This window comes from Maniola hyperantus, chromosome 2 (genome assembly GCF_902806685.2).
Source record: "Maniola hyperantus chromosome 2, iAphHyp1.2, whole genome shotgun sequence".
In the NCBI taxonomy this organism is placed as follows: Eukaryota; Metazoa; Arthropoda; class Insecta; order Lepidoptera; family Nymphalidae; genus Maniola; species Maniola hyperantus.
This window is the reverse complement of record NC_048537.1, coordinates 17375500-17389207: the sequence shown is the minus strand read 5'-3', so window position 1 is coordinate 17389207 and position 13708 is coordinate 17375500. Positions and strand designations below refer to the sequence as shown.

The 13708-nt window shown below is 37.3% G+C and overlaps 1 protein-coding gene across 4 annotated transcripts in view; it reads left to right on the top strand.

The window, feature by feature from the left end:
- LOC117990561 (microtubule-associated protein futsch-like) overlaps positions 1-13708 on the top strand; it is a 165952-nt gene that overhangs the window by 78526 nt on the left and 73718 nt on the right. The window contains exon 2 of one of the 4 annotated variants that reach the window (XM_069506772.1): positions 9775-9815. The exons of the other annotated variants lie outside the window; for them this stretch is intronic. The gene's annotated coding sequence lies outside the window, so the exon portion shown is untranslated. The remainder of the gene's footprint in view (positions 1-9774; positions 9816-13708) is intronic. 4 annotated transcript variants of the gene reach the window in all.

Sequence of the window (13708 nt, the reverse complement as noted above, 5' to 3'; positions counted from 1 at the left end):
TTCGTGATTAGTCAGTCAGTCAGTCAGTGAGTGCCACGACCCGACAACAAAACAGTGTTGTCTATAAAATAAAAGTCAACTAAAATAAAAAATATACCATATACCTACATTATACACAAACAGATTATGGGACCAAAAGGTCAGTTGTCCAGCCACCCTCGTTAAGTACCCGCAGGAATTTCTGAGTTTCACGGAATATGACGAGATTCCTATCTAGATTGTGTTTTTATATATATACGGAACCTGTTTCACGCAGGCTAATAATAACTTCACACTTTTTTGAGGTCAAGGGCTGTGATGACAGATTTTATTTATTTTTATGATGCATAAAAATAAATAAAAATCTTTTTTAGAATGCACAGGTAAAGCCCTTCCATATGATACCCCACTTGATTTATTTAGGTATCTTATTTCGAAAATTGAAAATAATAATTATTAGTTTCATGACCACAATTTAATTTTTTTTGCGATGTAACCCTGAATTCACGGTTTTCAGATTTTTCCCCTTATGTCTGCTATAAGACCTACCTACCTGCCAAATTTCATGATTCTAGGTCACCGGGAAGTACCCTGTAGGTTTCTTGACAGACCGATAGATAGACAGACAGACGACAAAATTATCCTATAAGGATTCCGTATTTCCTATTGAGGGGCGGAACCCTAAAAATGTAACTTGTGGAAACAAGTCCACTTCGCAACAAAAATGCGTAAACAAATTAAATCTCACGAAAAAACAACGAAAACAATCTCGTATATTATGCCTCATCTCATAGATAACACAAAAAGATTGTGCACTAAACATTTGTAAGCATTCACACAATGTCCGAGGACTTAGCGCAGCTTAGCAATTATACAGTTCAGAATCTTACACATTGTCGGTAGAGCGTCAATCTTGTGAAAACGAGTAGTCCACTAATATAGTTTGTCGGATCAAATGTCATTTGACAGTCTCGAGGCGACAAATGATGTCATCAGATAGCTTTTTACATGTAAAAAGTTAGATATTTTGCTTGGTGCAAAACTAAATTACATATCTATTCCGATTCGGAACTGTGTGACAGCTAAGCCACAGAGTAAGAATATGATACTTCTTTCTCTCTCTCTCACTCATACCTATGTGACATTTTGTTGGTCTCAACGATAGAGATGAAACCGCTATCTCTTTCTAAAGGTCGATGTACAATATTTACTGCTGGGTACTGTAATACATGACGAAGCCATCTAGACAGAGCAATCGTGCGGTAAGTGCGGGACGAAAGAGCGACCCAAACTGGCCTTCGTAGTTACGGCCCTATATTGAAGAGTTGTCGTAGGTTCGTTTATCACGAGATCAAAGGCGCCGGACTACTGTATCATTGTTTATACCGTGGCTCAGCTGTGGAGCTAGGCCTGTAAATGACGTCGGCATTGCGCGTGACATTTCTTTTGATTCGCCGCGCTGAGCTTGAGTTGAGTCTGAGCTCATCTTAACAGAACATTATACCCGTCATTACACGGGACGCTTTTTTGTATATTTAAATGTGTTATCTCGTCCGTCTATCTTGTATAATTTATCTTTAAGTATTGCCACTTTTTACGCGGCTAAGTGCAGATTATTGTTAATGTCGCTATGTGGCTTTATACTTTATAGAGAGCAAGTTTGTTTCACATTTGCGACAGGAAAAGGGAAGATATTCACGTATTTGTATCTTTTCCAACAGATAGGACGCTAATAGATAAAGAACTTTACATTGTAGTGTACCATGTACCATATTGAGAGTGTAGGTACAATCTATTTTCATAATTCACCTGTTTCTTTGAAGCCTACTTGATTATACAAACTTTACAGAAAGCCCATTAAAATTTCCTCTTAAATAATATGCATATTTAAGTGTTTTTGGACCCGCACGAAACTCTTCCCATTGGTTTTGTTTTTCAAAACTAGGAAAAAGCGTTTGGGAAACAGATCAAAGAGAAAAAAAAATCGGCCAAGTGCGAGTCAGACTCACGCACCGACGCACGCACGTATCTTTTTTGACATTTAGCACGATAAATCAAAAACTATTATGCATAAAAATGAATAAAAATAATTTGGGCACAATGCCCATTTAAATTACCAAATGACCATTTGGACGGCGTATATTTTTTACAAATATTAAATTTTTTGTGATAATTTTTTCTACATGTAAATAATATATGTATATACTTTTGTTTTGTATTTAAGTAGTGTTAAAATATTGAGATAGTAAAATTTATCTATGTGAGACCTTACGTACTAATAAAGATCTGTTTTAGAATATACAGGCCATTCCATATGACAAATCAACCAGCCAAAAATCAACAAAAAACATTTATAATAATATAGGTAATGATTTGAAGTCCTCGCACGTAAAGAGACTGATAAATAAACGAGAGATCGATATAATTTTGAACGTACGCCAACTCGCCAAGAGTGGCTGTGAGAGTTTAGTGGAAATTCAAGTCATAGCGCGAAGAAAACCCGCCACGAGGAATGCGTGATTCAGTTGGTTCCCAGGAGATGGCGTCTACGATTACCCGTCGGTAGGCTTGCTTACACTACACGGCTACGATACGATAACTAGTGCATTAGAATTTAGAAGAAGTGGGAAGCTTGTAATTATCGCTTTGCTACAATCTTAACTGTCGTTTTAGGGTTCTATAACCTTATAAGAACCCCTACAAACTTGTAAGCCACTTTTTAAAAGTTGCAAGGTATTACCTCTCCCGTGCCTCTATATTAGAGGTGTCAAATACAGGTTCATGTGTGTATCACAATATTATCACGTGTTACAGACAAATATTTAATAATTATTAACGTTACATTATTTTGTTACACAAAAAAAATTGCTTGAACCATGAGGCGCAAGCAGATAAATGGGTGCAAGCGATTTCCGACCTTATTGACATAGGGAACAACATTTTAACAATCTATGAATGATACCTACTGAACAAGAATATGACAAAAAACAACTTTCTCATAACCGTCAATAAGGTCGAGAACTAGGGTATAGCTTGTATTTAACTCGATTGATTTAAATTTTAAATTTTACTCTTAATAGGTACCCAATGCATACCTTCGCGACAGGTCGAAATGGCAATCGGGGAGGGAATGCCCCGCACACCCGCACGGCCCCTGTGCTAACCCAGTGCGGGCGAACGAGGGTGACGTGCGGGTGTGCGGGGTGTCACCCCCGCCTCATACCCCGATTGCCATCTCAACCTGTCGCGGAATACAGTACCTAGTACCTACCTATGTATGTAAAAATAAAAACAAGTAGAACGATAAAGCAATGTCAAGTAGATACCTACAATACAATAGGTAGGTAAGTTTACCTAGTTACCTATAAAAAAATCTTTTTAGTAGGTAACTACTATATTTATTATCATACATTTCTACATATTTATTATCATACGAATTATAAAATGATGATGATGATTTCTAAAAAGAACAATACCACTTCACGTACCTAACCTATTACCTATAATACTTAAATGTATGATAATACCTACACTTTGAAAAACATTTTCTCATACGATTTATAAAATGACGCAAGTATTTCCAAAAAGATCAAATCTACTATAATAGGTATTATTAACGCGCGACACAAATCTATCACAACACAAAAATGTACCTAATCTACATTATTTTGCCTAATCTACATTACAATTATTCGCATTAAATATTTATCGACACTCAAGTTCACAAATAAATAAAACTGCATTCAAAATGTATTACGAAACAAACAAAATGATAAAAATACTAGCCGCACACTCGTATCATCACAGTCAACATGTAACAGGCCAATACGAAAATTCGATGTAATAATTATTCACCGTCGAATCGCGACGATATTTGTATTCAGCTGTACCTACCTGATATATTTTATTCTAATATCGTCGCTCGGTCGCGCCGCGCGCGGCGTATCAAAGATCGAACGCCTGAGTTATTTTTTAGGAAGGATTTTCTCAAATTTTCACTACTTATTATATATTGTATTCAATTTTGTTTTAATCTAAAAACGAATATCTTGAATACATTTATATATTTAATAAATTTATTAGGTACATTATTTTGTTGACACCTCTACTCTATATACTCGAAACATCTGTTTTTGTACATAAGCATAGAAATTATTTTTTGAGTACGGCTGACACAATTTCAAGGTCGAATAGATTTGAAAACAAACTTGTAGTGCCGAGACAAAAAATAAATTTATACCAAAAAAACGTGTATTGCATGGCCATACGCATCTATAATAAGTTACCAGAAAGCTTAAAAAAACTGAATACAAGTATTTTTAAATCAAAACTGTTTCAACTATTGTTAAATAGGTGCTATTATGCGGTGAATGAGTTCTTCGAGGATAATATTAATACCATGGTATAATTTCTGACTTTGTGACATTATAAAATTGTACCTAATCATTATTATGTATTTTGCTTATAATTATTTTTTGACTATTAATTTAATTTTTTGTTTCATTGACTATTAAGTAATTATTTTACAAATTGGTACTCAAAAATATTTGCACACTATTAATTTAGTAGAATGTTATGGCCTCTGATTATAGTGTAATTTTCATCTTTCTTGTACAAACATTCTTGCAAATAAATGATTATTTATTATTTTTTATTATTTCACTTATCGATCGAATAATTTTTTTGTAAATTTTTTGGTGGCTTTTTATCACTTTGGGATCAAATTAAAATACGTTTCAAAAAAGGTTCAAATACCCTATTGGATAGGAATACGCTTGACTGCAATCATACCAAATAGTAGGTGATGATAAAGCTAAAACTGGAGCGCGCCTGCCAAGAACATGCCTATTTACTCTTCTTTTGAAAGTTACATTTTTAACTGGCGTGGAAAATAATTAGGAGTATCCAGAAGGGCATTTGGTTCATCCATATTGGATGAATGTTAGGTTTTCTTACCTAATAGAGGAGGCCTATGCGTCAGAAGACGCGCTGATCGCAAAGGAACTAAAGTACATGATTTAAATTAATTGTTAAATGTAAATTCAGCAATAGAGGCTTTATTTATTTATTGCAACAGTTAATTTAGCCAGAAATAAATCGTACATTTGTCGTATCAGTGGTACACATTCGTCGTATCAGTCGTATACTATAAATGATCTACCTCAGTACACCGGGCTGGACGCACGCACGCACAGATGCAAATAGTTGGTAGACAATAATTGATCGAAGGACGCGACCTTTGCAACCACGCGAGCGCAGGTGGCTGTTCGCCTCAAGCGGAGTGAACTAGAGTGCAAATAGTTGGTAGACAATAATTGATCGAAGGACGCGACCTTTGCAACCACGCGAGCGCAGGTGGCTGTTCGCCTCAAGCGGAGTGAACTAGAGTGCAAATAGTTGGTAGACAATAATTGATCGAAGGACGCGAACTTTGCAACCACGCGAGCGCAGGTGGCTGTTCGCCTCAAGTATGATTATAATTTAGCGCAGAATATTGCTATACTGCGGTAAGATTATGACTGAACTAATTATGACGTGAAATCAATGCGGCAGTATTTTGGACATTCTCAAGATTCATAAATTAATTTTACATAGTCCCTAGAAAAAACTAGTAAGGTACCTATTAACGCGACAAAACTATTATTATGTACTTGTAAAACAGAAATATACCCACTTAAACTGATCAATCTATCAACCAGCCTGTTTGCGTCCACTGCTGGACTTCCTCATCCTCATCCACCCACTTCCCGCTACCTTCTTAAGGTCGTCAGTCCAGCGGGTTGGAGGTCGCCCCACGCACTGCGCTTGCTGATACGCGGTCTCCACTCCAGAACACGTCTGCCCCAGCGGCCATCGGTTCTGTTGCAGACGTGGCCTGCCCACTGCCACTTCAGCTGACTAATTCGTTGAGCTATGTCGGTCACTCTGGTTGTCCTACGGATGTCCTCGGTAAGGATTTTGTCCCTCAGAGAGATACCCAACATAGCCCGCTCCATAGCCCGCTGAGAAACTTTGAACATGTGGCCGAGGCCAACTGTCAGTGTCCACGTCTTAGCGCCATACGTCATCACAGGTAGGACACACTCATTGAAGACTTTCGTCTTTAGGCTTTGGGGTTTTTTTTTGACGAATTGAAGACTAGACGCAACTTTCCAAATGCTGCCCAACCCAGCTGTTTTCTTCTGTAAGCTTCCTTGTCGAAGTTGTTTCTACTAGCCGAGAATCGAGCTTAAAAGTTAAACCAATGTTCAAACTAACGTCATTAGTTTCGGCACAGTGCGTGGCGGGCGTTGGGACCCGGCGCAAGCGCAAGCGTCGACCAATTTGTGCACTACTTAGTTCCCTTATCTGTGGTACCACTCAAGCACCCCCCACCTATCTTCAATACCTTAAGCGTGCCCTTCACCCGTCGCCGAAGCCGTGATCTTCTTGCAAGAGCGACAAACAGCAAATAACACGATGGAGAGAACTATACTGGAGTTTCTGTACGTGTTATAACTTATAATGTAAAGCTATGATGCCTACTAAAGATGCTATCTGCCAGCCCGATCCGTCCAGTAGTTTGAGCTGTGCGTTGATAGATCAATCAGTCAGTCAATCCTTTTATATATTTATTTTGATCAGATTTAGATATTTAGATTTAAGTTGAGATTTAGATTATGGTACCGCATGCTATGAAAATGAAGCAATCCTATTGGTTGATTTGACACATATTTTGTCGTTTGCTCACGCTCTTGATGGACAGACAGCTTTAGTAGCCACACCGCTAAAACCCGTGGCCCAACGGTATTTTAGGGCGCGGTCGGCCCTTTCTGCTTTAGATTGCGAAACTTAAGTAACTTTAAAGTAGGCAAAGAATTAAGTCCACTCCGCTCCGGTACGGAATTTCAATTGGATATTTAAGTTGTAGGTGGTAAAGTAAAAGTAAAAGTAAAATATGCTTTATTGTACACCAAAACAAAAACAATAGACATATAACAAATACAGCATGTACAATAGGCGGCCTTATCGCTAAAATAGCGATCTCTTCCAGCCAACCTTAGGGTAGAGGATATAAAAATTAAAGAAAGCGGAAGGGGTGTACTAATTAAATAAAGTAAATACACATAATATACGTATGTATGTATATATATATATATATATTAGACGACAGATAAGTGGATTAAAATGTAAAAATAAATAAACACATCAAATCTAGATCTAGATCTGTGGTCTAGATTTATGGTTAGAATATCCGGCAGTTTTATTCCTAAAAGGACATACAGATTTGACTTTTATAACGTAGCGTCAGATTATACTGAGGTCTTTATCGAGCTAAAAATAATGTTAATCATCATCATTCGTCCCACCCATGCCATCTATTAATCATATAAAAATAATAAGAACGGTTTTGGCTATAGTCCACCAACGCTAGCCGAGTGCGGATTGGCAGACATCACACACCTATGACATATTGTGAGAACATTATGGAGAACTCTCAGATATGCAGCCTACTTAGGAACACCTAGCCAAGGACATACTCCTTCCAGGTTAGCCCGCTCCCACCTTAGACTGCATCGTCACTTACCATCAGGTGAGATTGCAATCAAGGGCTAACTTGTACCTGAATAAAAAAATTAAAAAAACATAATTTATACACATACTAACTATAGCATTGTTAGGAGGATTTTTATATTTTCATTTCATTCAACTCAAAATTAGCTTCTCTCACATTAATTTATCAAATACCTCATTCTATTTCGGACATTTATTTCGTGTCCAGTAGAACGGTATCAGTGCAATAAACCATACACAATTTATCTACCTGTTGATTGTGGGAAAATATCTGCCGGTAACAACTAACAAGTGCGCGTGATCTAATCGTCCTTGCCCACTTTGAGACCAAGTCGATCGCACATCTGTTCCGAAATTTATTTTATTTTATTTTTTTATTTTATTTGACTAACCAACAACATTTACACATACACAAGTATTTACATATAAAAGGATTTATAACTAAAGGACACAGCATAAACGTTAACAACTGGCTAGTACAAAAGATTTAGGTACAATGATGGTATGACTTTAAAAGTAATGAATGAGTTTTAAGAAATGGTGCCGAAAGCCCCGCACGTTTCGTACCCAATAAATTTTTGAAATCAGTACCCATGTTATAAATGCGAAAGTGTGTTTGTTTGTTGGTTTATTGGTTTTCCCTTCAATCACGCTGCAAAGGAGCAACGGATCGGCGTGATTTTTTGCTTGGATATAGTTCAAGACCTGGAGAGTGACATAAAATAAATAAATAAATAATATTTTATTTGGGACCATTGCGCACAGCTTACAGTTATACAAAACACAACAACACCAAACAAACGTACAGAAAAAAAACATGAAGACAAAAATATCACAAATGCTACCTAATACGTGTACGGTACGGCTTTTCACGCATTTCATAGGCTACTTTTTCCGGAAAATCAAAAATTTCCCACGGGATTTTAAAAACCTAAAACCGGGCATCATCTAGTTATTCACAATATCCTAGCGTAAGTTTAAACTATCGTGAGTAATATACATTTTAAAAAGGATTGAACGAGGACCCCGGACGGATTCGTTTCATCAAGTTTCAAATCACAAAACTACACTACTCACTTCTAAAATTGAGAGCGACACGTACGGTGCTGTCCTGTCTAATGTGCGTTCAGCTTACAGCCCAGCGGGGGTCTGTCGAGAACTTTGGGAGAGGCTATTAATTTAATTAGCTGTAAATTATTATTTGGATACTTTTGAATTCGAAAGTGAATAATAAAGTTTGGGATCGGCTTTCCGTAGTGGAATCTATCAGAGATTTGTTTATTTTTGTTTTCATAAGTGATACTGTTGATGTTAGGGTTCCGTACCTCAACAGGAAAAACGGAACCCTTATAGGATCCCTTTGTTGTCTGTCAAGAAACCTATAGGGTACTTACCGTTGACCTAGAATCATGAAATTTGGCAGGTAGGTAGGTCTTATAGCAGACATTAAGGAAAAAATCTGAAAACTGTGAATTTGTGGTTACATCACACAAAAAAAAAATTGTGGTCATAAACTAATAATTAGTATTTTCAATTTTCGAAGTAAGATAACTATATCAAGTGGGGTATCATATTATAATGAAAGGGCTTCACCTGTACATTCTAAAACACATTTTTATTTATTTTTATGTATCATAGTTTTTGAATTATCGTGCAAATGTCGAAAAAATATGACTGTACTGACTCGTACTTGGCCGGTTTTTATTTAAGGCTCTACCAACCTACTCAACCTACGAATTTTAGTATATTCAATAAAAAAAATTAAGCTTTCAACTTTCGCCTATAGATAGACCTTTTATAAGCTCTTTAGACGAACATAAAAAAACCAAATTGATATGTTTTCATTGATTGTATAAATACCTACATAATGCCGTTGTTGGTAGCACGATTTCTGTTCATCATTATCTTCATCATCATCATCATGATCAACCCATCGCCGGCTCACTACAAAGCACGGGTATCCTCTCAGAGTGAGAAGGGTTTTGGCCATAGTCTACCACGCTGGCCATGTGCGGGTTGGTAGACTTCACACACCTTTGAGAACATTATGGAGAACTCTCAGGCATGCAGGTTTCCTCACGATGTTTTCCTTCACCGTTAAAGCAAGTGATATTTAATTAATTAAAACGGATTTCTGTTCATAATGACCCATCTAGTGCATAGCACGGAGAGGTCGTTGGTTGTATCGTAATGGGTGTAGTGAAGGCTGTATGCTAATGTCGGGTCTGATTGTTGTTTCAGGTGGGTGTGGCTGGATCTGATAAGCGGACCTTATGGTTACTGTAAGTGTCATTATGGGTACTAAAATCCATACTTCCATACTAATATTATAAATGCGAAAGTGTGTCTGTCTGTCTGTCTGCCAGCTTTTCACGGCCCAAAAGTTTAACCGATTTTGATGAAATTTGGTATAGGGTTAGCTCACATTCCGGGGACGGCCATAGACTTTTTTTTTCCGGAAAATCAAAGAGTTCTCACGGGAAGCCAAGCCTATGTCATTCTCCAGGTCTTTGACTATACCCATGCAAAAAATCACGTCAATCCGTTGCTCCGTTGCGACGTGATTGAAGGACAAACCAACAAACCAAACAAACACTTTCGCATTTATAATAAGGGTACTGATTTTTTTTTTTTTTTTTATTATGGAACACAAACAGCTTTTACATTTTTACTTAGCTACTTATTTCTAGATTGTACATATGCCTATTAAGTGTTCACTCATTTACATTATATCTATTGAATTTTGTGCGGGAGTTAGTTAGGTTAGTAGTTACATTAAATTAAATTATAATGAGTTAGTTTGTTATGAAGATGTATATGTTATAAGTGTAGATGCAATCTATTTATATGGTATGCGTTTACTTGAAATAGGTAGGTATGTTTTTCCTACATGACTTCCCTTATTAAAATCACTATGATAGGAAGAACGCATTTTTAGCCTTCAATGTTTGCTTCGAAGGCTACAAAAAGGTTTCCTGCAACGATGCGTAGATACCTATTGAATAACAAAAGTCTCTATAAAAGGTCTGCATCGAGAGTTGTACAGATTTTCACATCCTATTTTCTTTACTGGAAATCGAAGCCGTTTTATGTATTACGCATTTTCCTCATGCTATAAGTACGCGACAGGTATAGATGGCAATCGGGGCATGAGGTTGGGGTCCCAAGGTGCTTTGGAAGACCCCCCCACTAGGTGGACGGACGACATCAGACGAGTCGCAGGGAGCCACTATGGATTCAGGCGGCGCAAGACCGTGGCGTGTGGAAGTCCCTACAAGAGACCTATGTCCAGCTGTGGACGTCTATCGGTTGATGATGATGATGATAATGATAGGAAAGAAAATGGCTGTCATTTAGTGTCGACGTAGCGTGTGTTGGCTTGGTAGGTATTCACGTAATTCTTGACCCGTCACTCGGAGCCAATTGTCTAACAACTTTAATGGTTATAATTATGTCTTGGAGGTCAAGGTTAACTGAGCTGAGGTCAAATTGTTTTTGCCAACATTCGGCTTCTTATCTTTTCTAACATTAATTTGAAACTATCTAAAACGAAATTATAATCCAAATATATAAAAGGTGACTGACTGACTGATCTATCAACGCACAGCTCAAACTACTGGACGGATCGGGCTGAAATTTGGCATGCAGATCCAGCAGAAAAAGGATATTTGAAAAATCAATCCCTAAGGGGGTGAAATAGGGGTTTGAAATTTTGTAGTCCACGCGGACGAAGTCGCGGGCATCAGCTAGTTAAAATATAATAAGGCTAAATCCACAGTTTTTGAACTCGCGTTTAGGTAACACGTCATTTAATTTAATTTATTTTGTAGAGACAAACAGTTACAATTAGATAAATACATAGTATATAATATATAAAAACACTTAAACCAAAGCAGTCTCCAATGAGAAATTAACACTTATAATAAAAATTATGTCCACAACACACGGGCATAGTACGCGTATGAAAACTAGGCACAGAGAATATTTAAAACTAACTAGGTAGGTAAACTTATGGAACACAGAACTAAAATCGACTAAAGTATAAACTATAACTAGGCAGAATTTCATGTATAATCTATCATTTACTTAATGTAGTGTAATGTGTAATGCAGTGGCGAAGGGTGAAAATCTGATAAAGGGAAGCCGGAAACGTACTTACCTAAAAGAATATCAGCTGTTCGATTTTTGTTTTCAAAACTTAATTTAGAAAAATTACTATCGTTACGTAACAAGAAATCTGTTAAACAACAATCTATGTGAATTAAGGCCATTTCTGATTTTGGCTTACCAAACTGAATCAAAATTACCGTGAACTTACCACTTATAAGTTATTAATCACATCCCCAATTTATTATATCAAAATAAAACACCACTAACAACTTAAACAAACAAGCATGGCCGCTTCACAAAAACAAATGTATCAATATCAAATCACCCTTCAAAATACAAAATACTCAAAATAGTAGCATGTACCTGTTAAAACAATAGTATTAATATAATTTTAATTTGGAGGTATTATAGGGTAACTCGGATCCAACCGAGTTATTTACGTCAAATTTGTCTGACCTGTCAGAGTTCCAAATTCGTATTCGCTACTGGGCCAGACTAAATTGGTGTGCTCTTTATTAGTCGACCGTAGAGCGAGACAGACCTAGTTCGTTCCTTTCGCTTTCGCTAGGGAAATGAAAGAGATAAATACTAAGCAAAAATCTAACTAGGGAATCCGATATTTTACGGCTTGTATGGTGTAGGACTGTAGGTGTATGTTACTTACATTACCTGTTATGTTTTTAACTTAAATTAGTACTTAATAACAACAAAAAAAATAGCATTTGTGACGATCGAACCTTTGTATTTACGAATGTATTACGGAATTTATGTGAATAGTACCTACTTACGCTATATTATGCCAATTCTTAAAGGGAAGCCGATAGGAATCGTGTTATATTGACTCTTCGCCGCTGGTGTAATGTTAACCTAAATTCCTACCCAATCGTTTAAAATCAGGAAAACTGGTCGTCGATAAATATTTAAAATTTCAACTCCAAACCCTAAAGTAGGGCGAACTTATCAATATTTACTAGCAGCATTACTTGCCAGAGATTGAAAAATAAATAAACCTCCTAACACGTATTCTAAATCCAATCCTAAAGCTTAAGGGTATGGACAGATAAGGCGCGACGATAGCGAAGCGAGGCAGAAAATTACACTGAACGCGTATTTTTTTTTTAAATTTTTTTTTTTTTTTATTCAGATACAAGTTAGCCCTTGACTGCAATCTCACCTGGTGGTAAGTGATGATGCAGTCTAAGATGATAGCGGGCTAACCTGGAAGGGGTATGGCAGTTTTTATTAAACCCATACCCTTTTGGTTTCTACACGGCATCGTACTGGAACGCTAAATCGCTTGGCGGCACGGCTTTGCCGGTAGGGTGGTAACTAGCCACGGCCGAAGCCTCCCACTAGACCAGACCAGAAATTTAGAAATTATGAAATTCCAAACCCCTGCCAGGAATCGAACCCGGGACCTCCCACTATTAAGACCACAGCGCTCACCACTGCGCCAGGGAGGTCGTCGAAATAAAACTCGATGAGGCCCATTTGGATTTAGGTTTTAACAATCCCGTGAAAACTCTGCTTTTCCGGGATAGAATTCCGGGAATTTTATAATTTCTAAATGTCTGGTCTGGTCTGGTGGGAGGCTTTGGCCGTGGCTAGTTACTACCCTACCAGCAAAGCCGTGCCGCCAAGCGATTTAGCGTTTCAGTACGATGCCGTGTAGAAACCAAAGGGACATGGGTTTAATAAAAACTTTCATACCCCATCCAGGTTAGCCCGCTTCCGTCTTAGACTGCATCATCACTTACCATCAGGTGAGTGATGATGCAGTCTCGCCATTGCCCACTGAATAATTTTCTTTTTCTTTATTCCTCTTGTCATTATGTCAAGGGCGGCTTCTTCCTCTGACGTACTGTCAGAGATTTTTTAGTTGTTTTTAAATTTGTTAAATCTATTGTGCGAATTTTGCGAACTGTTTGAAATGAACAAGAACAGTTTAATTTTTTTTTAAAGAATATTAGCCATGCTAATCAGGACTAATATTCCCCTTTCCTCTCCAACTAAGCGTAAAGTTTGTGCTAGGAGTAGGTACGACAATAATGCAACGGGTGGGGTT